The sequence below is a fragment of the Pseudorca crassidens genome, chromosome 20 (genome assembly GCF_039906515.1).
Source record: "Pseudorca crassidens isolate mPseCra1 chromosome 20, mPseCra1.hap1, whole genome shotgun sequence".
Classification (NCBI taxonomy): domain Eukaryota; kingdom Metazoa; phylum Chordata; class Mammalia; order Artiodactyla; family Delphinidae; genus Pseudorca; species Pseudorca crassidens.
In genome coordinates this window covers 33,501,090-33,522,905 of record NC_090315.1, presented here as the reverse complement: position 1 = coordinate 33,522,905, position 21,816 = coordinate 33,501,090, and the positions used below count along the sequence as shown (strand labels likewise).

General features: G+C 42.3%; 1 long non-coding RNA gene across 1 annotated transcript; it reads right to left on the bottom strand.

Moving 5' to 3' along the window:
• Nucleotides 1-5,175: 5,175 nt before the first annotated feature.
• Nucleotides 5,176-20,752, bottom strand: LOC137214430 (uncharacterized). The gene is made up of 3 exons (XR_010938904.1): nucleotides 17,752-20,752; nucleotides 14,888-14,972; nucleotides 5,176-5,266 (listed from the first exon to the last, which is right to left on the bottom strand). It is a non-coding gene; the product is annotated as an uncharacterized lncRNA (long non-coding RNA).
• Nucleotides 20,753-21,816: the final 1,064 nt, after the last annotated feature.

Genomic DNA, 21,816 nt, shown 5'->3' with positions numbered 1-21,816 from the left:
GGCTAGAACTTATCAGCATAGTTAGCAGACAGAAACAGCATGTGTACATTATTTGATTTAATGCATGAGTTAAAGGAGGTGGTCAGTTGTTAAATTTTTAACTCTATATTCAGCTACATATTCCCCACTGTCAGTTATAACCCTCCATATCTATGGCAGTGAGGACTAAAAAGTCATCTGGCTACTTCCTGCTGAACAGGGGCAATGTTAAAATTGGGGAGGATTAGAAGAGAGAAAGTTCTGGACTTTCATTTTAAAGGATTCGCTTGTCCCAAAAGGTGCTCTAGAATCCTGCAAGATAAGCAGAGAGGCTTTTTCTTTCTTTCTGGCCTGATGTCACCTTTTGTTATATTAACACCTTGGAGGGCATAAGGTTGCAGTCGGCTGCCAGGTTCTCAGTCGTACAGAAACATGTCTGAAACCACATCTGTAACAGCCATCCAGCTCTGTATTCAATGCCTGAACCATATTTACTCTACTTTGATTTTTAAATGTATACTTTTTCTCAATGGTTAAAGCAGATGTACAAGTGTATGTAATAGGACACAAACAGGCTGTTCTGGTTAGCCTAAAGTTCAAAATAATGTATAAGCCAGAATGACTTTCCCATACCTCAATATGTGAAAATTTCCTCCATCATTTTTCCCTTTTAGTTGCAAATCTCTCCATAGAAAGCACTGATAATCAATACATTTTTCCATTGTTGTTGGAGTGGTTTAGCTGCCTGCTCCAGGTCCATTCATGTCCCTCAGGGCTAGGCTTACTCTTCGTTTATACCTTTGCCTAGTTCTCCACGTTGGGGGAAAACTAATGAGATAGGACAAACAAATATAGTGAGGTATGCTGACAGGGAAACACTTTATAGGCTATGCACTTAATCAATTGTACCAAATTGTCATTCAAACATACGTGCTTTTAGCAGTACACTCAAAGCAAGCAGTGATATATGTCATGAATAGTTAGACAACTTCACTAGAGAAATTTCTTTCCATCCTGAACATTGGTGTTAAACGTATGGTCAGAAGTAAAACAATAACTTTCCATTTTGATAGGAAGACAAACATTTGGTAAACAATTCAATTAAATTAGTTGGATGGTTCTTCAGGGCTGATACAGATCCTTGGGTCAGCTGCCTACCACTGCTGTTGTCTTCTTATCCTGTGTGGTTGTCATTTGGGGTCAGCAGTCTTTTCTGTAGACAGTTCAATGCAGAGGCCCTTCTTAATTGGGAAATATGAATTTAAGAGTTGTTTCCCTTCAGTTTCCTTGTGCATGGGGTACTTGAGAACACCTGATAAGAAGTCTTTCATCTAGGTTGAAGACAGTCCTTTAAATGATGCTTTTTCCAGTATGCATAACCCCTTGGTTATAGATCATGGGGCACCTGATCTTCATCCAAAGATAGATTACAGTGATCAGCTTCAGAAACAAGCTTAGGATATCTTCTTAATAACTCAGTTAAACTTTACAATAACGTAACATAGTAACAAAGAGCTATTTGGGAAGAGAGTTTTAGACAGTAAATACTGACCTCAATTAACAAAACTAGAATTTAACACCTATTGAAACAATCTTTTCTCTCTAAAAACAATCTTTTCTCTCTAAAAACAATCTTTTCTCTCATTTTTACCAAGTATAGCCAAATTATGATTGTAGAAAGAATATCCCAAGTGGAAAACACATTTTCTAACCATTTCTTTTTTCATTGTGAGGGCATCAGTCTTGCAGTCAGGGAAGGCTTTAACCCATTAAATAAAAAATGGGGTTTGCCAGGGACCTGGGATAATCCAAGTGTCTGTCTTGGGTTTCCCATAGCCCTGACTGTTTAACTCACAGCTATTGTTTACATATCTTAATTTCTCTGATTTAGGAGCAGACTGTTGCCATGTTATAAAGACATCAGGATGGCAATGAGGGGTTAAGTTTCTTTGTAGAACCAGAATGGAGTTTATCTACATGTGCTATAATCTTTATAGATTCTGTTGTTGCCTTTGCATGAAAGTCAATTAGGGCATTTCCCTAACACTCAGGTTCAGTCCCTTTGGTGTGAGCCTCAAATTTGATGATGGATAACATTTTATGTCAGGTCATATAAGATTTTAAGGAATTTCATATAATTTCTGTAACACCCACAATATACTTATATAGACATAATAAAAAGAAGGCTTAATGTTACCTTTTATTTGACAATGCTTCCCCTCTAATTTAATCTACCAAATAATCCTAGTTAGTTTAATATTTTTTTCTGAGATGCCGCAGGGGCCCTCTGAAGCACCTCAAAGTTAGCTGGAGGTCAGAAGAACCTTAACTAGAATTTGACTTTTGGGAAGTTTGTCAAAAATATCAAAAAGTTTCAAAACACTTGGTGAACGGAATTATAGGTCATTTTGAAACAATACTTATTCACTCAACCAAAGTAATAAAAGATTTCAAAAGCAAATACAAGTCACTTAAAGGCCAAGAAATTCACACAATCTGTTATCAAAAGCAGCATTTCAAGAAAACTTTGTTCTTTTAACAGAGAGAAAACCAAATTCTTTTTTTTTTTTTGGTACCACCTTATTGTTAATAACAAAATCCATTTATTTAATTAAATTCAATCTAATCTTAATCAATCCTGACCATTAAAAAACCCTCCTTTTTTCAAGGTTCTTTTTCTGTAAACCTTCCATAACTTTATGTGTCCATATTAATTTGTCCCCTTTTTTAAAACTATAAACAAGCAGCTCTAGGACAAAATTATTTTTTTTCCCCATGAATATATTTCCCGTCTTCATGTCTTCTGTCACTGACAATATATATCCTACTATCTTTACATATTGAAATGTTTCCCTTATTATTTTAGTAGCTTTAGTTATATATAATAATTTTTAAACTCTTAGAAACCTTAACAAAACGAAGAAACAAGTAATTTAACTGGCTGTGATATCAGCATTCCTTGATTAGCAAACTTAAGAATTTATTTCATAACCTCCAAAAACATAGTTTCCTCATAGCATGATTTCTCTTGCATGTGGTGCAAGATGCATGTCTAATAAACCCAAACATCTTTAGTTTCCCTCTCGTAAGAAGACAAAAGTAGGTAAACTTAGATTTGTTCAGCAATCAATGTTCCAGTATTTTACCTTAAAAATGATTTTGACATTTAATGTTATCATTTAATTTAATTTAGCAAAACTCTAATATTTCAAGTTACCAGAAACCTGGAAAAACTATTTTTAAGTAGACATTTCTAAAACATAATTATTCCCAAAGTGTTCACCCAAAAGCTTTTATCCCATACCAAGTTAATTTTCTTGCTGACAAATTTTGCAAGATATACTGGGCTGGCCAAAAGGTTCGTTCGGTTTTTTTCATAAGATGTCTCTAGTAGCACTTAGTTTTCTTTAACTTCATTCGAAACAATTTTGTTAGCTTGTATGTGACAGCTGTCATATCAGCATGCATTTAAAAAAAGACATCAAAATTGGTGAATTTTTGTATAGCCATTTTAATATTGAAGATGGAAGAAAAAAAGCAACATTTTTGGCATATTATGGTTTATCATTTCAAGAACGGTAAAAATACAACTGAAATGCAAAACAGAGTTGTGCAGTGTAAGGAGAAGGTGCTGTGACTGATCGAACGTGTCAAAAGTGGTTTGTGAAGTTTCGTGCGGGAGATTTCTCGCTGGATGATGCTCCACGGTTGGGTAGACCAGCTGAAGTTGATAGCGATCAAATCGAGACATTAATTGAGAACAATCAACATTATACCATGTGGGAGACAGCTGACGTATTCAAAATATCCAAATCAAGCTCTGAAAATCATTTGCACCATCTTGGTTGTGTTAATTGCTTTGAGGTTTGGGTTCCACATAAGTTAAGCGAAAAAAACCTTTTTGACCGTATTTCTGCACATGATTCTCTACTTAAACGTAAGGAAAACGTTCCGTTTTTAAAACAAATTGTGACGGGTGATAAAAAGTAGATACTGTACAATAATGTGGAACGGAAGAGATTGTGGGGCAAGTGAAATGAATCACCACCAACCACACCAAAGGCCGGTCTTCATCCAAAGAAGGTGATGCGTATATGGTGGGATTGAAAGAGAGTCCTCTATTATGAGCTCCTTCCAGAAAACCAAACGATTAATTCCAACAAGTACTGCTCCCATTTACACCCACTGAAAGCAGCACTCAACGAAAAGCGTCTGGAATTAGTCAATAGAAAACGCAAAATCTTCCATCAGGATAACGCAAGACTGCATGTTGTTTTATGACCAGGCAAAAACTGTTGCAGCTTGGCTGGGAAGTTCTGATTCACCCGCCATATGCACCAGACATTGCACCTTCGGATTGCCATTTATTTCGGTCTTTATAAAATTCTCTTAATGGAAAAAATTTCAGTTCCCTGGAAGACTGTAAAAGGCACCTGGAACAGTTCTTTGCTCAAAAAGATAAGTTTTAGGAAGATGGAATTATGAAGTTGCCTGAAAAATGGCAGAAGGTAGTGGAACAAAAGGGTGAATACGTTGCTCAATAAAGTTCTTGATGAAAATGAAAAATGTGTCTTATTTTTACTTAAAAACCGAAGGCACTTTTTGGCGATCCCAATAGTATGAACTTATTGACTCTCAGTAAGCCCAAGTACAATAAAAGTACAATACTTAATGTTGATGATTCTAAAGATGTGCCTTGCTAATTAACATACTTAAACAATGAACTTAAGCTGACTTTAATACTAGATATTAATTTAATACTTAATATTCCTCAGATCATGTGAACTTGAAATTTATTTAGCTTAATTTCTCTTGTATTTAGAAATGTTTGATTTGTAAGTGCTTACTTTAAGCCAATTAAATAGAGCTCATTTACAAATTAACCTCAGCAATATTATCCAAAGACAAAGACACGTAATGAGACATCCATATATCCAGACAGACACAGAGAGCTCATAGTTTCTGCTTGAGGTTAAAAATGCCTCTTTAGGGCTTCCCTGGTGGCGCAGTGGTTGCGAGTCCGCCTGCTAATGCAGGGGACACGGGTTCGTGCCCCGGTCCGGGAAGATCCCACATGCAGTGGAGCGGCTGGGCCCGTGAGCCATGGCCGCTGAGCCTGCACGTCCGGAGCCTGCACGTCCGGAGCCTGTGCTCTGCAACGGGAGAGGCCGCAGCGGTGAGAGGCCCGCGTATCGCAAAAAAAAAAAAAAAAAAGCCTCTTTGCCTTTTTTTCCTCCTTGGCTTGAGGTTCTGTTGCAGCAGAAATAGAAATGAAGTTTCCCTTCTCCTGAGAACAAGGAAAATAAAGGGAACAGTGAACAGGCTAGAGAAGAAACATAATCTGGCCTGAAAGAGTTAATCACTCCTAGTTTTTTGTTTTTTGTTCTGTTACTAGCATCTGTAGTTTCTGTAACTAGATTTGTACTTCACAAAGCTAACCTATTACTCTTTAACACTATGTGAATTACATCCTGCACTCCCATGTAGTAAATCACCCCTTGTAGGATTTGCATTTCAGAAAAAAAGTCGCAGGCGGATAAGGCAGAGGCAAACGGACCCAATTACCCGACTGCCTGACGCCAGCTGTGACTGTTTTGAAATAATGCGGGAAGAAGAAGAATGCAAGACCTTCACTACTCTGATCCTTATCATATACCCCCGGACTGCAGCCCCACATATAAAATCTTCTCCGATTCCCGAAGGAGGGTGGGGGGGGCACAGTCCTTGAGGCGCTAGCCTGCTGTGTCTTCCCTTGTGCCTGGCAGAAAAATCACGCCCTCTCTCTCTTCCTCCAAAATCTCTGGCTCCGAATTTCTGTTCGGCATCGGTGCACAGAGAAGCCGAGATTTCGTCCACAAAATGGGGGCTCCTCCGTGATCTGCTCGCAGGCAGGCGGCTCCGCAGTGCCCCTCGGCTTGATCGGAAGCTTGGGGATCTCTCTCCAAGCCCTTCAGGCGAGCGGAGGGTTCGAGGATATCCCTGAGTCCAGATCGCCAGGGACTCCCTGCCCCAGGGCTGTGCCCCGATCACACCCGGCCCGCCGACTCGGCTGCGGAACTCCGAGGCTGCGGCAGAGAACGCGGGAGAGGCTGACCCAGCAGCTGCCAGGCTTCTTTTGCCTTAAGGACACCTTCTCTTCTCTTGCCCGTGCCGGTCTGGACTTCCACTCTGAGAAAACACTGAATATTGGAAGATCAGAAAGAGGGCATACGGAGGTCGCGACACACCCCGTCAGCACCTACGGTGAGTCTCCGGGAGTGCACTCCGGGACCTTTGACCGTACCCCCCCCCCTACGTAGGGGAACTCGGTTCCAATTTGCGGGATTTTCCTGCAAAGGTAAATCCTGATGTGGAATTCTCCCTGCAAAGGGAGATTCTGATGTAAGGCGCCGCTTTGGGGCAACCATCCAGGTCGAGTGGGACTCGGAAGTCACGTTTGGGCAGGTCTCTGCCATATGTTTCTCTTTTTTCTTTTTGAGCATCCCTTTGCTGTTTCCTTTTATGGTTTATGTTTATGTGTGACTTCCAGCTGACGAGGAGAAGGCTTATGTTTTGATTTGAGCGCGCTAACATCTAACGTCTGTTACCAACTGCTCTAGACAAAATGGGAAGCGCTTCCTCTAAGGTTCCACCCTCATCTGGGAACTTTTAGGGAAAATCTTAAATGACTGGTCGACCTGTAGCTATGATCCAATGACAAAGAAAAATGGCCTGAAAATGGGTCTCCTACAATTAGATCTTTATTGCCACAGGATGGGGAAAATGGACCGAGGTTCCCTTATGTTCAGGACTTTGTGCCCTTTTTTTTTTTTTTTTTGTGGTACGCGGGCCTCTCACTGTTGTGGCCTCTCCGGTTGCGGAGCACAGGCTGCGGACGCGCAGGCTCAGCGGCCATGGCTCATGGGCCCAGCCACTCCGCGGCATGTGGGATCTTCCCAGACCGGGGCACGAACCCGCGTCCCCTTCATCGGCAGGCGGACTCTCAACCACTGCGCCACCAGGGAAGCCCGAGAAAGATCATTTTTGACAGTATGGCCACAGTATTCTTTAGACTCTGGAGAAAACTGGTTAAAATAAAACTTTTCTTAAAATTGCAAAGCCAGTTCTTTTTGCATGTGCAATTAGAAAAGGCTAGCTTGTTAAAATACTTTTCTTCAAAATTCTGACCCTGAGAGAACAAAAATATGCCTAGGAGGAAGCTTGAAGTTAACTCTTATCATGTCCTTGAGTTACAAACACAGCCCACTTTGCTTGAGAGTTCAGCCTTGGGTTAATTAGTAGAACTTCAAGCCAAAAAAAAAAAAAAAAGAGGCAAAGACACATTTTAAATCTCAAGTGGAAACTATGAGATCTCTGTCTGTCTGGATATATGTGTATGTCTCAGTACGTGTTTTTGTCTTTGGATAATATTGCTGAGGTTAATTTGTAAAGGAGCTCTATTTCATTGGCTTTAAAGAAAAGTAAGCGCTTACAAATCAAACAATTCTAAATACAAGAAAAGTTAAATAAATTTCAGGTTCATGTGAACTGGGAAATATTCAATATTAAATTAATACCTGGTATTAATGTTTAAGTTTGTTGATCTAATTAATCTGAACATGTCTTTAGAGCCATCAACATTAAGTATAATACTTTTATTGTGCCTAGGTTTAATATAAACTAAATAAGATCTGATTATATCTGCTACAAATTTGTCAGCAATGAAAATAACTCGATGTGAAGAAACTTTTAAGAAGAAAAACTGCAAATGAGGTAAGAACTTTGGGTGAATTTTTAGGAATAATTATGTTTTAGGAATATTTACTTAAGCATGATCTCTCCAGATATTAAACAACTTGAAAATTTAGAGTTGTGCTAAATTAAGTTAAAGGATGGAAGTTTATTAAACAGTAATTACTGAACATTGGCTTCCTTTTACAGAGAAACAAAAGGTTTAGAACTATTAAAAAATGTGTTTGGTGCCACACTGAGATATTTTCTATAAGGAAGCACGTTCTTCAAAAATTATTATTTGGATGTATGTTTACCAATCTACAGAGTGCTGATATAAAGGACAGTTCATGGTTGCTTAAGGAAAGTAGAAAGTGGTTTTTAGTAAGGAAGGTAAGAGGAATGGAATTGCATTTTATTAAAGGAAAAGGAAGTAGGTCTGATTTACAGGTGGCTGTTTCTGATTGGGAAAATAAAGTGATGGATACAGAAAGTGATAAAAAAGGTTTGCAGAATGTGGACCCTTAGAAAAGAGTTTTATACATGGTACAAGTTTTCTTAAGATGCTGAACTGCCTTGGATGACAGATTTCAAGCTTGCTTATTTATTTATTTATTCATTCATTCATTCATTTATTTTTGGCTGCATTGGGTCTCTGTTCCTGCACACAGGCCCTCTCTAGTTGTGGCCAGCGGGGGCCACTTTTTGTTGCGGTACGTGGGCCTCTCATTGCAGTGACCTCTCCTGTTGTGGAGCACAGGCTCCAGGAGTGCAGGCTTCAGTAGTTGTGGCGCACAGGCTTAGTTGCTCCGCGGCATGTGGGATCTTCCCGGACCTGGGCTCAAACCTGTGTCCCCTGCATTGGCAGGCGGACTCCCAACCATTGTGCCACCGGGGAAGTCCCATGCTTCTTTACCTTTTAAGTGATCCGTTTGATACTTGCCTTTAAAATCTTCTATCGAGGGCTTCTCTGGTGGCGCAGTGGTTGAGAGTCCGCCTGCCGACGCAGGGGACACGGGTTCGTAACCCGGTCCGGGAAGATCCCACATGCTGCAGAGCGGCTGGGCCCGTGAGCCATGGCCTCTGAGCCTGCGCGTCCGGAGCCTGTGCTTCACAACGGGAGAGGCCACGGCAGTGAGAGGCCTGCGTACCGCAAAAAAAAAAAAAAAAAAAATCTTTTATCGTTACTTTGGCTAAGTGAATAACTACTGTTTCCCAGTGACGTATGATCTTATCTGACTGAGTGTTCTAAACGCTTTTGATTTTTTTCATAAAACTTCCCAAATCAAATGTAATGAAGTTTCTTTGACCTCTAGGCAACTTTGGGGTGCTTCAAATGGCCCCTGAAACATCCCAAAGAGAGAGATTACACTAATTAGGTTCATTTGGTATGTTAAAAGTATGTGGGAAGTATTGTCAAATGTGTAATAAATCTTCTTAGGTTATATTGTATGGTAATTGTTACTAATATAGATAGTCTAGAAATTATATGGAGTTTCAAAAAAATTCTGCTATGTCCTGGTAAAATGTTATCAGTCATAATTCTAGTTATTATCTTAAGTGTCATATGTCACAACAGTAACCAAGTTACCTTGTTAATTACATTGTAATCAGATTTTAAATTTGCCTTAAGCCTTTTGTCTCCAGAGACACAGTTTCACTCTGATCCCTTTGCAAAAATGCTTCCTCATCAAGAAGATTTATAAAAAGGACTTCTGGATAAATACAAGTTTCTGACTTTCAGACCATAATGCTAAATTGGATATAAAGAAGCTCTTCTCCTCAAGCTACTTATGGTTTACAACAATTTGGTGATTTACATTTATGGGTAAAATTAAAACATTTATCTTCTCTATCTGCTCCCTCCAGAGACTGGAAACTCTTAGGTCCCCAGCAGCTTTATCAGATAAATTAGGAAGGCTACCTCGCTAACAGGTATAGAAATCTCATGGTATTTTCGGGACCTTGCAAAGGGAGGAATTCACCTACATCTGGTAAGTGAAATCTGTGACAAGCCCTTGGTGTGACTTCCCTGAGAGGTCTTTTAAAAGTTCAGTCTGAGACTCCTTATAAAAGTTTCAGCAAGCAAAAAGCCTATATGATCAATTACAGTTATATAAATCATCAGGCCAAGTTTATTGATACCAGACTAAAATTTGGTTCTCTTTCTCTGTTTACAGAACAAGGTTTTCTTGGAATGCTGCTTTAATAACAGACTATGTCAATTTCTTTGCCTTTACGTGATTTACATTTGCTTTTAAAATCTTCTGTTACTTTGGTAAAGTAAATATTATTTCACAGTGATCTGTAAAGATTATGATGGCGCACGTAGATAAAGTTCACTCTGCTTCTACAAAAATTGACCCCTCATTGTCAGACTTTTGCCATCCTGATGTCCTGAAAACATGACAACAGAGGGTGGGAGGGAGGGAGACGCAACAGGGAAGACATATGGGAACATATGTTTATGTATGACTGATTCACTTTGTTATAAAGCAGAAACTAACACACCATTGTAAAGCAATTATACCCCAATAAAGATGTTAAAAAAAAAAAAAAAAACATGACAACAGTCTACTCCTAAATCAGGGAATTAAAAATGTGTAAACAATAGCTGTCAATCAAACAGTCAGGGCTATGGAAAATCCAAGACGGCTGCTTGGCTTTTTCCGGCTCCCTAACAAACCTCATTTTTTATTTGATGGTATAAAGCCTTCCCTGGCTGCAAGGTTAATGCCCTCACAGTGAAGAAAAAAAATTATGTTTTACTGAATATTAAATTCTAGTTTTGTTAATTGAGGTCTGTGTTTACCAAGACTCACTTCCCAGATAGTTCCTTGCTGTTATGTTATATTGCTAAGAAGTTTAATTGAATTATTAAAGGCCACTCTAAGTTTGTTTCTAAAGCTGATCTCAGTAATCTATCTTTGGATGAAGATCAGATGCCCCACGACCGACAACCAGAGGATTATACATACTGGAAAAGACATAATTTAAAGGACTATCTCCAAACTGGATGGAAGGACCCTTATCTGGTACTCTTAACTAGCTCGTACACAGTAAAACTAAAGGGAATTAATTCTTGGATTAATTTCCACTCACAAAGGGCCCCTGCACTGGACTGGCCTATAGAGAGGGCAGCTGACCTCAAAATCACCTTAAAACAATGCTCAAACAGCGGAGAAACTACACTCACCCCAGGATGAGAAAAAGACAACATCAGAAGTAGACAGCTTACCCAAGATCCTGGACCTGACTCATATGCCCATCTATAATGTTCTCTTGACTTCTTGGACCTTTGCATATGAATCAAATGTTTTTCTGTCATAGGCACGATCCTATGCTAGTTTTAAAAATCAATCCAGTTGTTGGGTTTGTGGCCAATTACCTATGTCTAGTACTTCTGGATTACCTGAGTGGATTTCTCCACTCCAAGGCTCTAATTGGTTGACTCTTAAGAAATTAATCGTAAAAGGAAAATTATAGTCACGTTCAGGCCACTATTGGTATTACTAGATAAGATCCCCTCACCTGACCCATTCATAATACCTGCTCTGACCCTGACCACAAATATGAATTTTCCTCTATTCCTCAAAGTTCAATCAGAGCAACAAGCAAAATTTCAGCCAAGGAATAAAACCTCCCACCATCACGGGATGGATTTATGTAGTTAACACCACGCTATGGTAATTTAAGGTTAAAGGCTCCTCTGTGCTGGGAACAATTAAATCATACTAAGGATAATCATTCTAGTAACACTAGGAAGCTGGGCTGAATACCTTATGGACAATGCCAATATATAATTTCCCTGAAGAACAGGGATTAGTATAGAACAGACTAAGTCAAGACAACCTGGGATATACTGGGCTATACCTAATGGAAGTTCTTGGCTATTTGTATTTTGCCTATTTCAAAAAAATGATTGTTTCTTACGTTACCAAATGTGTGACTGAGCCTCTGATAAAGTGAGGATATATAGTTCCATGGGAGATCAAATGATTACCATAACCTAACTCTAGATATGAGAAGAAGCAACAAGAGGGAATATCCTGGACCATAAGAGACTAGGAAGACAGGTGGTCCAGAGACTTCTGGATACGAGTAAAGGCCTAGTCCAGTAATAGCACATGGAGTGGCCTACTAGCAAAATCTTTGCCAGACCTGGGAAAGAGCGTTCCTAGCACCGTGGGACAAAATGGTCAGGAAATGCCCCAAACCATGGTTGAAATTATGACCATAAAGGGGCCCTGCCGACTGAAAACTGACACTTGCCATCTCCTTCTACAAGGATTAAATCATGAGCTTCTGTAGCTGGTGACCTTCAACAACCTCTACAAGGAGTTCAGGGTGGAGATCTTAAATGAGGCACACTGTACTCTGGGAAAAACAGACAAGGACAGGCCTTCAGATAGTTAAATACTTTCAGGAGAAGATTTTATGAGCCCCAAGTCTTGCATCTTCTCATACCTAGAGAAACACTGACATCATTAACAGGGACACTAAGGTGTTATTTTAGGCAAGTCCTTTTATTGCTAAGAACTTGAGTTTTCTGAGCTGTGTTAGATTTGGGATGTTACCGGCCATTCTCAAAAGAACGTCTGCTGGCAGCTGGTAACTGCAACCTTACTTCTTAAAGGTCTCCTCTGGTAACTATTACACTTTTAGATGAAAAACTTGCTTTAGATCATATGTTAACAAAAAGAGAAAACACATATGTAGTGACCAGTAGCTCCTGTTAGTTATATGTTAATACCACATCAAAGGTTAAAACCTATTTTGATGAAACTAGATAACCGGCTACCTAGCTACAAGTGTCCCCAAAGCGCCAGGCCTAGACTGGGTTTCAGGCTTATTCTCCTAAAAAGAAATGAGATCTATTTTGTCTATTAACGTTTAGGTTGTCACTCCCCCAAATACTTCTAACAGGGTCTGTTACACCTACATCAATCACACTGGGCTAATAGAAGAGGACATAAAATTATATATATGACTACACCAAATGGCTCCATTCCTTTAGACAGGGTAACCCAAATGCTGACTCTATCTAGACCAGGATCAAAATTACCACCGAGCGTAACATGGCTCCTAGTCCTGCTTGGGACCCCGGCTACAATAATTCTTTTACTAATCTTTGGCCTCTGTTTTTTTTTTAAACTACTTGTTAAGTTCTGTCTCTTCCAGATTACAATAGGTTCACATCAAGATAATGATGATGCAAAGATTCCAGCCATTTCTCAGAACAGATCCTGCCAAAACAACAACAGAAGTCACCCCGGGGCCCTTAACAAGACAGGGTGAGAGCTCCGTGACCCCAACTAGGTAGGGTCTACGAGCCCCTTGCCAGCCTAAAGAAGCTACAGAAGACATACTGTCGTCCCTTATCCTCCCAATGAAGATTTCTTGGGGTTCACGCCTCTCAGGGGGGGTATAAAAATAGGAGATAGATGGGCCCCTGGGCCGGATAGCTGGTGTTTGTCAAGTGGAGCAAAACTGAAGTTTTGTACTCAGCCAGACAAGAAGGACGCCTGTTTCCCTCCCTCCATTGATACGGAGGGAATGAACTAGCAGTGGGGAATTTGTTGCAGCAAAAATAGAAGTGAAGTTTTCTCCCTCCTGAGAACAAGGGAACACTGAACAGGCTAGAGAAGAAACATGACCTGGCCTGAAAGGTTAATCACTCCTAGTTTTTTTTTTTTTTTTTTTTTTAACTGTTACTAATCTGTAGTTTCTGTAACTAGATTTGCACTTCACAAAGCTAACCTATTACTCTTTAACACTATGTGAATTACACTCCCTTGTAGTAAATCACCCCTTGTAGGATTTGCATTTCAGAAAAAAAGTCGCAGGCGGATAAGGCAGAGACAAACGGACCCAATTACCCGACTGCCTGACGCCAGCTGTGACTGTTTTGAAATAATGCGGGAAGAAGAAGAATGCAAGACCTTCACTACTTTGATCCTTATCATATACCCCCCGGACTGCAGCCCCACCTATAAAATCTTCTCCGATTCCCGAAGGAGGGTGGGGGGCACAGTCCTTGAGGCGCTAGCCTGCTGTGTCTTCCCTTGTGCCTGGAAGAAAAAAATCAAGCCATCTCTCTCTTCCTCCAAAATCTCTGGCTCCGAATTTCTGTTCGGCATCGGTGCACAGAGAAGCCGAGATTTCGGCAACAGTTCTACTTATTAACTCAAGGCTGAAGTCTCAGGCAAAGAGGGCTGCGCTTATATTTCAAGGACATGTAAGAGTTAACCTCAAGCTTTCTCTTAGGCATATTTTTGTTCTCACAGGGTCAGAATTCTGAAAAAAAGTATTTTATCAAACCAGCTTTCTCTAACTGCATATGCAAAAAGAAACAGTTTTGGAATAAAAAAACTTCATCTTGGCCATTTTTCTCCAGAGGCTAAAGAACACTGTGGCCATGCAGTGTTTAAAAAAAAAACAAAAAACTTTGGGCTTCCCTGGTGGCGCAGTGGTTGAGAATCTGCCTGCTAGTGCAGGGGACACGGGTTCGAGCCCTGGTCTGGGAGGATCCCACGTGCTGCGGAGCAACTGGGCCCGTGAGCCACAACTACTGAGCCTGCGCGTCTGGAGCCTGTGCTCCGCAACAGGAGAGGCCGCGATAGTGAGAGGCCCGCGCACCGCGATAAAGAGTGGCCCCCGCTTGCCACAACTAGAGAAAGCCCTTGCACAGAAACGAAGACTCAACACAGCAAAAATAAATAAATAAATTAATAAACTCCAAACCCCAACATCTTCTAAACAAACAAACAAAAAAACTTCTTTCTCTTTCTAGAAGCATACTAAAAATCACCCAGTTTCGTAAAATACACCCTAGGGAACAAGTACAAGATGGAATAGAGCTCTTATTACCCATTTTCCTTTTAGACATAGGCTTATAGCTGTAAGTTGGTCATTCGGCCATAATCCTTCCCAAGGGACTTTCAGACGGAATTGAAACGGCACCTCCCATGTTTAAAAGCAGACAAACGACAAAGGAACCAAACCCAACAAGGCCAGCTAAACAAACAGGAACCTTTCAAAACTCAAAAGAGAACAACTTCCCCGGGTTCTCTGGTCTCACTCAACCGTGACCTCCATACCATTGGTGCCACAAACAACCCGTAAAGGGCTGGAAGTTTCACAACCTTCCTTAAAAGTACGGAATCAAGGATCTCGGTGTGCACACCAGGGGACTTACCCAAATGGCCAAGGTGTCTCGACTCTTCCAAAATCTGTTTCCTTTTCCTCCAAGAAGGTTCAAGTTGCAGGGGACCATGTCCTATCTGGGGAGAGAGACCGGAGTTCCCCAGAGCTAAATGGGGCTCTGGCCGCTTCTTGGACAGTCCCTCACTCTCTTCCCGGAAGGCAGCCCTCTTGCCAGCGTGGGCTCCAAGTGCAACCTGGGGCGGGGGCGGGGGCGGGGGCGGGCCCTCGGGGCGGGCCCTCCCCGCTCTGACAGTGTTCCATCGGGCTTGGGTAGGGGATGAACACCACCCCACTGGGGAGCCGAGGTGCCTCTGGCTGGCTCAGCCAATTTGTAACCGAAAATTTGGTCCCTGTCCCCGATGCCAAATGAGAATAACGAGGGCAAGGTTTTGAGGATAAAGGAAGGAAAAATTTCTTAATGTGCCAGCAAATGAGGAGGGTAACAGACTAAGATCTTGAAAACTACCGTCCTACTCTCTGAAAGAGGGCAGGTCTATTTAAGGAGAATTTTGAGGGTGGGGATCGCAAGACTATTGACTGAGACCTCGCTGGGCTGGAGCCATTTCTTTTGATACTTCCATGATTCATGGACATTGTGGTGGTCTGCCTCCGGTCAAGGCAGACCAGACTGACTGTTTCTCGGCTGCCTGCTTGATCCTACACACCCGTGATTCAGGATAAAACGAAATAGCCAAACAGGCTAGAGCCTATCAGCATAGTTAGCAGAGAGAAGCAGCATGTGTACATTATTTGAATTAAAACATGAGTTAAAAGAGAAGGTCAGCTGTTAAAACTTTAACTCTGTAATTGGCTACAAGCAGACCTAGCTGCCAGCTCAGCCAGTTAGAGGTGCCTCTGTAAATGCCAACCCAGGTCAGTCTGTTCTCACCTGCAAGACCTGCGTCCTGAATCCCCATAACTTGAGCCCAAGGGAGTCATTGATCTCACCCCATAGGACAGAGAAGCCCTTTATCTATGGCCACTCAGACCATGGTGCTTTGCACAAGGGCCCCTGCCATTGTCAGCAGATGATGGAATTCAGGTGAGGAAGCCACGAAAGGGAGGTAATGACCAGTGTCTTCCCAATATCCTTCTCATCCTCTTCCTAAGATCCTCTTCCTGATTCTGTCCAGAGAAGCAATGTATCCAGTTACACAGTCTTTCTCCCACCCCAGACTCTCTTACAGCTAAAGTTGCCAGGTTACATGAATCTGGCCTAGGAGATGTAGATGGACATCCAGGTGGGTTTCTAGGAAATCTACTCTTCTTCAGAGTCAAGAGGCACAGATTCAGCAGGCCTCTGCCCTTTGCTCTTTCTCTTTATTTCCCTTCTTCCTGCCTGAAAGGTGGGCAAGATGTCAGCAGGTGGATTAGCCATTTTTCTCCATGACTGTGAGAACCGCATGCTGTAGATGGTAGAACAGGAAGCTAGAAGGAGTCCAAATCCTTGATGACTTTCTTAAGCATCACCAGAGGCATCCTGGGCTTCTGGGCATGTCCAGGAGGAGATCCTCACTAAAGTCCTTCTCCAGAACCAGGGACACTTCTCCTTTTTCTTCCTGCTGAAGAACACTCTTCTCTCTGACTCATTGCGTATTTGTTACAAGAAAATGAGAAAAACTCATTGTTAAGAGACCATGGTTAGATTTCAGTTACATGCAGCCACTTATCATCCTAACGCATATGAGTATAATATTTTTGCTTTTTGATAGTGAGTCCAGATGGACATAAGAACCAGAAAGCATGGGATTGGGGTGTGTATAGAGAAAGCCAGCAAAGAGATTTTCCTTGAGATAAAGGAGAGGTCTGTTCAAGATGAACTCTCTTACTTTGTGATCTAGGGCAAGTCATTTGCTTCCTAGCATCATGTAGGCAAATTATATTTATATATAAATGTATACAGATTTAAGTGCATGCATATATAACATATGTATATAAAGTATGTATATGTGTACAAATTATAAATGTGTATACATATAAATAAATTTATTTTCATTTCTAGTACTTATTTGTAATTGGAGAGGGTGTTGGAACTAGTTGAGGACCCATGCCCCTACCAGCTGGACCATGGTATGCCTGGATGGCCGGGGACCAAGGAATATGCACATCAGAGTGGTTAGAAGCACAGACTGCAGCCGGACTTCCTGGCTTCAAATCACAGTCCCACCAGCTAGTGAGTTGTCGCTTCTCTTTGTGTCTCCATTTTCCCCACTTACAAATGGGGATAATAATACTACCTCATCGACTCATTAAGAGGATTCAAAGAGTTGCAATTTGTAAAGCACCGGGAATAGTAACTGCGGCAGGATAAGCTGATGTGCTTGTTAATTGAATGTCAGCCCAGTGCATTGGCCTTGTCCAAGGTGCTGATGCTCCTAAGGTCTCAGTCCTCCTGGGAACCATGGCCTGTGAGACCTGGATGGCCCCATTTTCTATTTTAACAAAGCCAGCCAGGTACTGCTTGTGCCGTGCTCCCTTCCAATCCCAAAACTCCGGTGGGGAACTCTATGCATTTAATTGCTTACCTAAAAATTCTAGTCTTGGCTCTGACACTCCCTGATCTGATTCTGCAGCTCACTTGAAATGCCAGAGTGGCAATGTCCTTCCTTATCTGTGAAGTGAGTTTGCCTCGTTTATTGGCCCTGCCCTCTCACTCCTCTCCATTGATAGGTTATTGTTACTATCTAGTGACTGGAGATGGGAGTCAGGGGTCAATGGCAACTACCAGGGAAGTCTGGGGCGCCGTGGTGCAAGAACAGAAATGTAGCAAGAACCTGGGAATGGACTCAGGGTGAGCAGTAGGCAGGTACCCTGTTGTTGGCCTGACCACGGCCTTCAGGTCTGCCCCAGGCTCACCATTGCCAGAAGCTGGGTTTTTGCTTCAGGCCTCTCCTCTTCTGACTCCACATCTTCCTGTCCTAGGCTGAGACTCTGCACTGGAGCCTGCAGTAGGTGGGGTGGCTGCTCCCTCTATATTCTTTGCTGTAGAAACAATCAACCGTGGCTCAAGGGTATGTTCCGGCCATGACCCCTGCTGGGCGTCCTCTGGGGACAGAGATGGTTTCCCTTGATTTCCTACGGCCCAACCCCTTACCTTCATGCCCTGCTAGGGGCCCAGCTCAGCCCCTCCCAGGCCTGATGACAAGCCAGTAGCTAATAAGAAAGACATCAGAAGCCAATCACTTGCCAGCACTTTCAGGAGCCTCTGGTTACCACACTTCTGTCTCCAGCTCTTCTGGGTCATAGCTGAGGTCAGGGCCTCCCTGAAACATGGCCCAGCTGAGGGAGCATCTCCCTTGCCAGCAGCCTAATGGGGACTGACAGCGGAGGGCTTGTGAGGCAGCCAGGTCCTGCAGGAGGTTGGCTGCTGCCTGGCAAGGCTTGTGGCGGCTGGTATTTCCGAAGCTGGAACTTCCTGCCCAGTGGTCACATGCACTCAGGCCCAAGGAGACTCAGATTTGGCTACTCAGACCCCAGTTCAAACCTCTGGGGCAGTTTCCTAAGGAGGGGACAAGGGAACAGAGACATTGTTTCGGCTACCTGAAAGCACAGCAGTAGCTGGGTTGCCTTTGAAATGGGCAAAGATGGGTGAGAAGGAGAAGAAATCGATCAGCATTATGTAACTGACATGTACTAAACATATAACAACAAGCTGTGTAAGCTAGCACTATTCTGAATCCAATATTAATATTTAATCCTACCTATGATCCCATGAGGTGGTGGGGTCATTGTCATTCCCATGGATCGATGATAAATGAGGCAAAGGGAGGTTAAGTAACTTGCCCAAGTCTTCACACAATTGAGTGATGGAACCAGGATTTGGATCCAGACAATGTGGCCCCAGAGAGGTTGGTCTTAAGCGTTCACCATCTTTATTCGATCCTGCTGACCTTCTTGGCAGTGTTATTCCCACTCTTCAGAAGCTACAGAGACTCAGATTTTACATAACTTGTCCAGGTTTCCACAGGAGTAAGTAGTAGAGTTGGTATTCAAACCCAGGTCTAATCTGGCTCAAAACCTTTGTTCTTTTCATTAATCCAGGGCAAACCACAGACCTCAGGCCAAATCCAGCTCACTACCTGTCTTGTAAATAAAGCTACTTTTATGCTACAACAGGAGAGGAGTACTTCTGACAGAGACCTTTACAGAAAATGTTTGCTGAAACGTACACTAAAAATGTAGAATGGGTGAAAAGCAGCAACTCCCACTTCTGTCTATCAGCAGCTGCCTAGAAAGGTAGTCATTCACATTTTAGTGTGAATTCACCAACCATATCTGTGGTCGCTCCCTGAGAGTATATCATAGAGTCAAAAACAGAAGGGGGGACTTCCCTGGTGGTCCAGTGGTTAAGACTCTGCCCTTCCACTGCAGGGGGCATGGGGTTCCATCCCAAGTCAGGGAACTAAGATCCTGTATGCCACGCAGTGTGGCCAAAACGCCCCCCAAACAAACAAAAAAAACAGAAGGGACTTTACAGAATCACCTAATCCAACCTTTTCATTTTACCAATTGGAAAACTAAGGTTTAACAACTGTTGCCAGGAAAACAGATGAGATATTGGATCTGGGGTGGATTAAAATGAAAAGTCAACATAATGCAGGGTGATGGAGATTTAGAAATGAACTCTGTTGTCATACTGATTTCATTTGGGGTGAAGACAGAGAGAGATGCCATGTACTATTGGAAGAAAGAGGCCCCCAAAGGTAATATATACCAGTGAGTCTTCAACATTTGAGAATCTGATGAATGTATCAATTCTCTCTCCCGGAAAGGTAGACATAAACTCATGCACACAAAAATTTGCGTTTCATTTCAGAAGGTTCTGATATTTCTGAAGCCTATCCATGAACACTTAGTGTTAATAACCCCTGACCCATTGCACAGATGAACAAATTGAGGCCCAGGGAGAGACTCCACATATCAGGGCCTTTTGGAAGGAGATAAAAATGAAGCTCTATCTCTCCAAACATAGGACAGGAGTGCTATTAAAATTGGGACATTTCAAAAGCCCACCAGTTTCTTAAAGTGAAGCCCACCTGTGAGGCTTCTCCAACTACATTTGTCAGCCTAGGGGACAGAATGGCAGCCAGCTCCCCAGAAGAGCTGCCCTTTCCCCCTCTGCTCCAGGCTCCCTCCTCTACTCCCGCAGGGCCCCTTATTAAATGTCGGCAGGCATGAGGGGAGGGCTGGAAGCAATGTGGTTGCCTTTTGTTTGATTCATTATAATAAACCCTAACTCCAATTCTGGAGGTAAAATTTAAATGATCAGATGATAATACCCCCTCTGGGATGTCTGCCCAGCTCCAATTCGACAAGCCAAACCCACCCTGACATCTTTGGCATAAATGTATTTGACTCTCCCAATGCTGCTGTGCAAGGTTGGGTTCATGGCTGTCCAAAAAAAAAAAAAAAAATTCCATAAGCTCCAAATGGAAGGGATCTTAGAGGTATGCAACCCCCTCTCACACCCCTACCTGACACTGAGTTCCCTCTACAACCTCCCTAAGAGACATCACTGGGGTGCTCACTACTTCTGGCACTATCCCATTCTCTGTTTGGCCTCAATTCAGCCCTCGGGCCCACCACCCACTCCCTGACGGCCTTTACATACTTGAAGACATAAACTGAATTGTTGGTTGTCAATACCTCCCTTATATTGGTGTCACTGTCTATCTGCTTACTTGCATTAAAAATAACAATGTAAGGTCACACCTTCCCCAAACAATACAATATAGCACTAAGGCCCTAAGTGTTAGTGTATCCCTCTTCCCAGAAAAATGCACACAAGTGCTAAATTGCACATTCATTTCCATCCAACTGGAAGTTCTGATCCCCTTGAAATTCAGCCCTAGAAACAAAAAAGTGAAACTACTAACTTGGTATCCACTTTCTACTTAAATAAAAATGTGTCGGGCTTCCCTGGTGGCGCAGTGGTTGAGAGTCCGCCTGCCGATGCAGGGGACACGGGTTCATGCCCCGGTCCGGGAAGATCCTACATGCCGCGGAGTGGCTGGGCCCGTGAGCCATGGCCGCTGAGCCTGCGCGTCTGGAGCCTGTGCTTCGCAACGGGAGAGGCCACAACAGTGAGAGGCCCGTGTACCGCAAAAAAAAAAAAAAAAAAAAAAAATGTCAATCTCAGAGCTAGGATTACAGATTTAACTCCCCCCTAGTCTTCTGTTCCATAGGTTATCAAGAGAGTTATTTGGGTGAAAGGTGGGCCACTATGACCAGAAGCTCTACTTTACTAGCTGGAGGCTGATCACAGAAGACCCATTGGACTTAATTTGTAGCATTTTACCTTCACGCCAGAAAGAATTCTACTACCAGATACGTGGCACAGGAAATATCCTTTATTATTCTGTATACTTAATTTTCCATGAAGAGAACAGCTTTTAAAATAAACGCACACACCAGATATAGAAATATGCATGACATTGGAACAGTCCATGACACAGGGCACCACTGAAAGAGTCCTTATTTACATAAAAGTGGAGAAACAGAGGTAGGAGGGCGGGAACCCCAAAAGCTACTTCACATTCACCAGAATTTTGGTGACTTCTATGATCGCAGCTACAGCCATGCTGCACATCGCAGAGCTGTGGATTTTGGGACTCATGAGAGCATGACAACTTACCCTCAAATTCCGCAAAACAAAAGGGTTGGATTTATTTTTTAAAATACCAAGTGTTTCTGGCATCAGTTGCAGAAATATTGTCGAAAGAGGAACTACTGAATGTCCAGAAAAATCATAGTTCTGATATGTCTGCTCAGTAGTAGGTTATTGGTCACTAGATCATTCTGGAATGTCCTAAAGTAAACCGTGTGCTTCCTTCATTGTAAATTTACAACAATAACATTGTTACGGAGACAGGAAATTTTATTTACTGGATGAGACCTTTGATCTCTGATCCAACCCTTGCT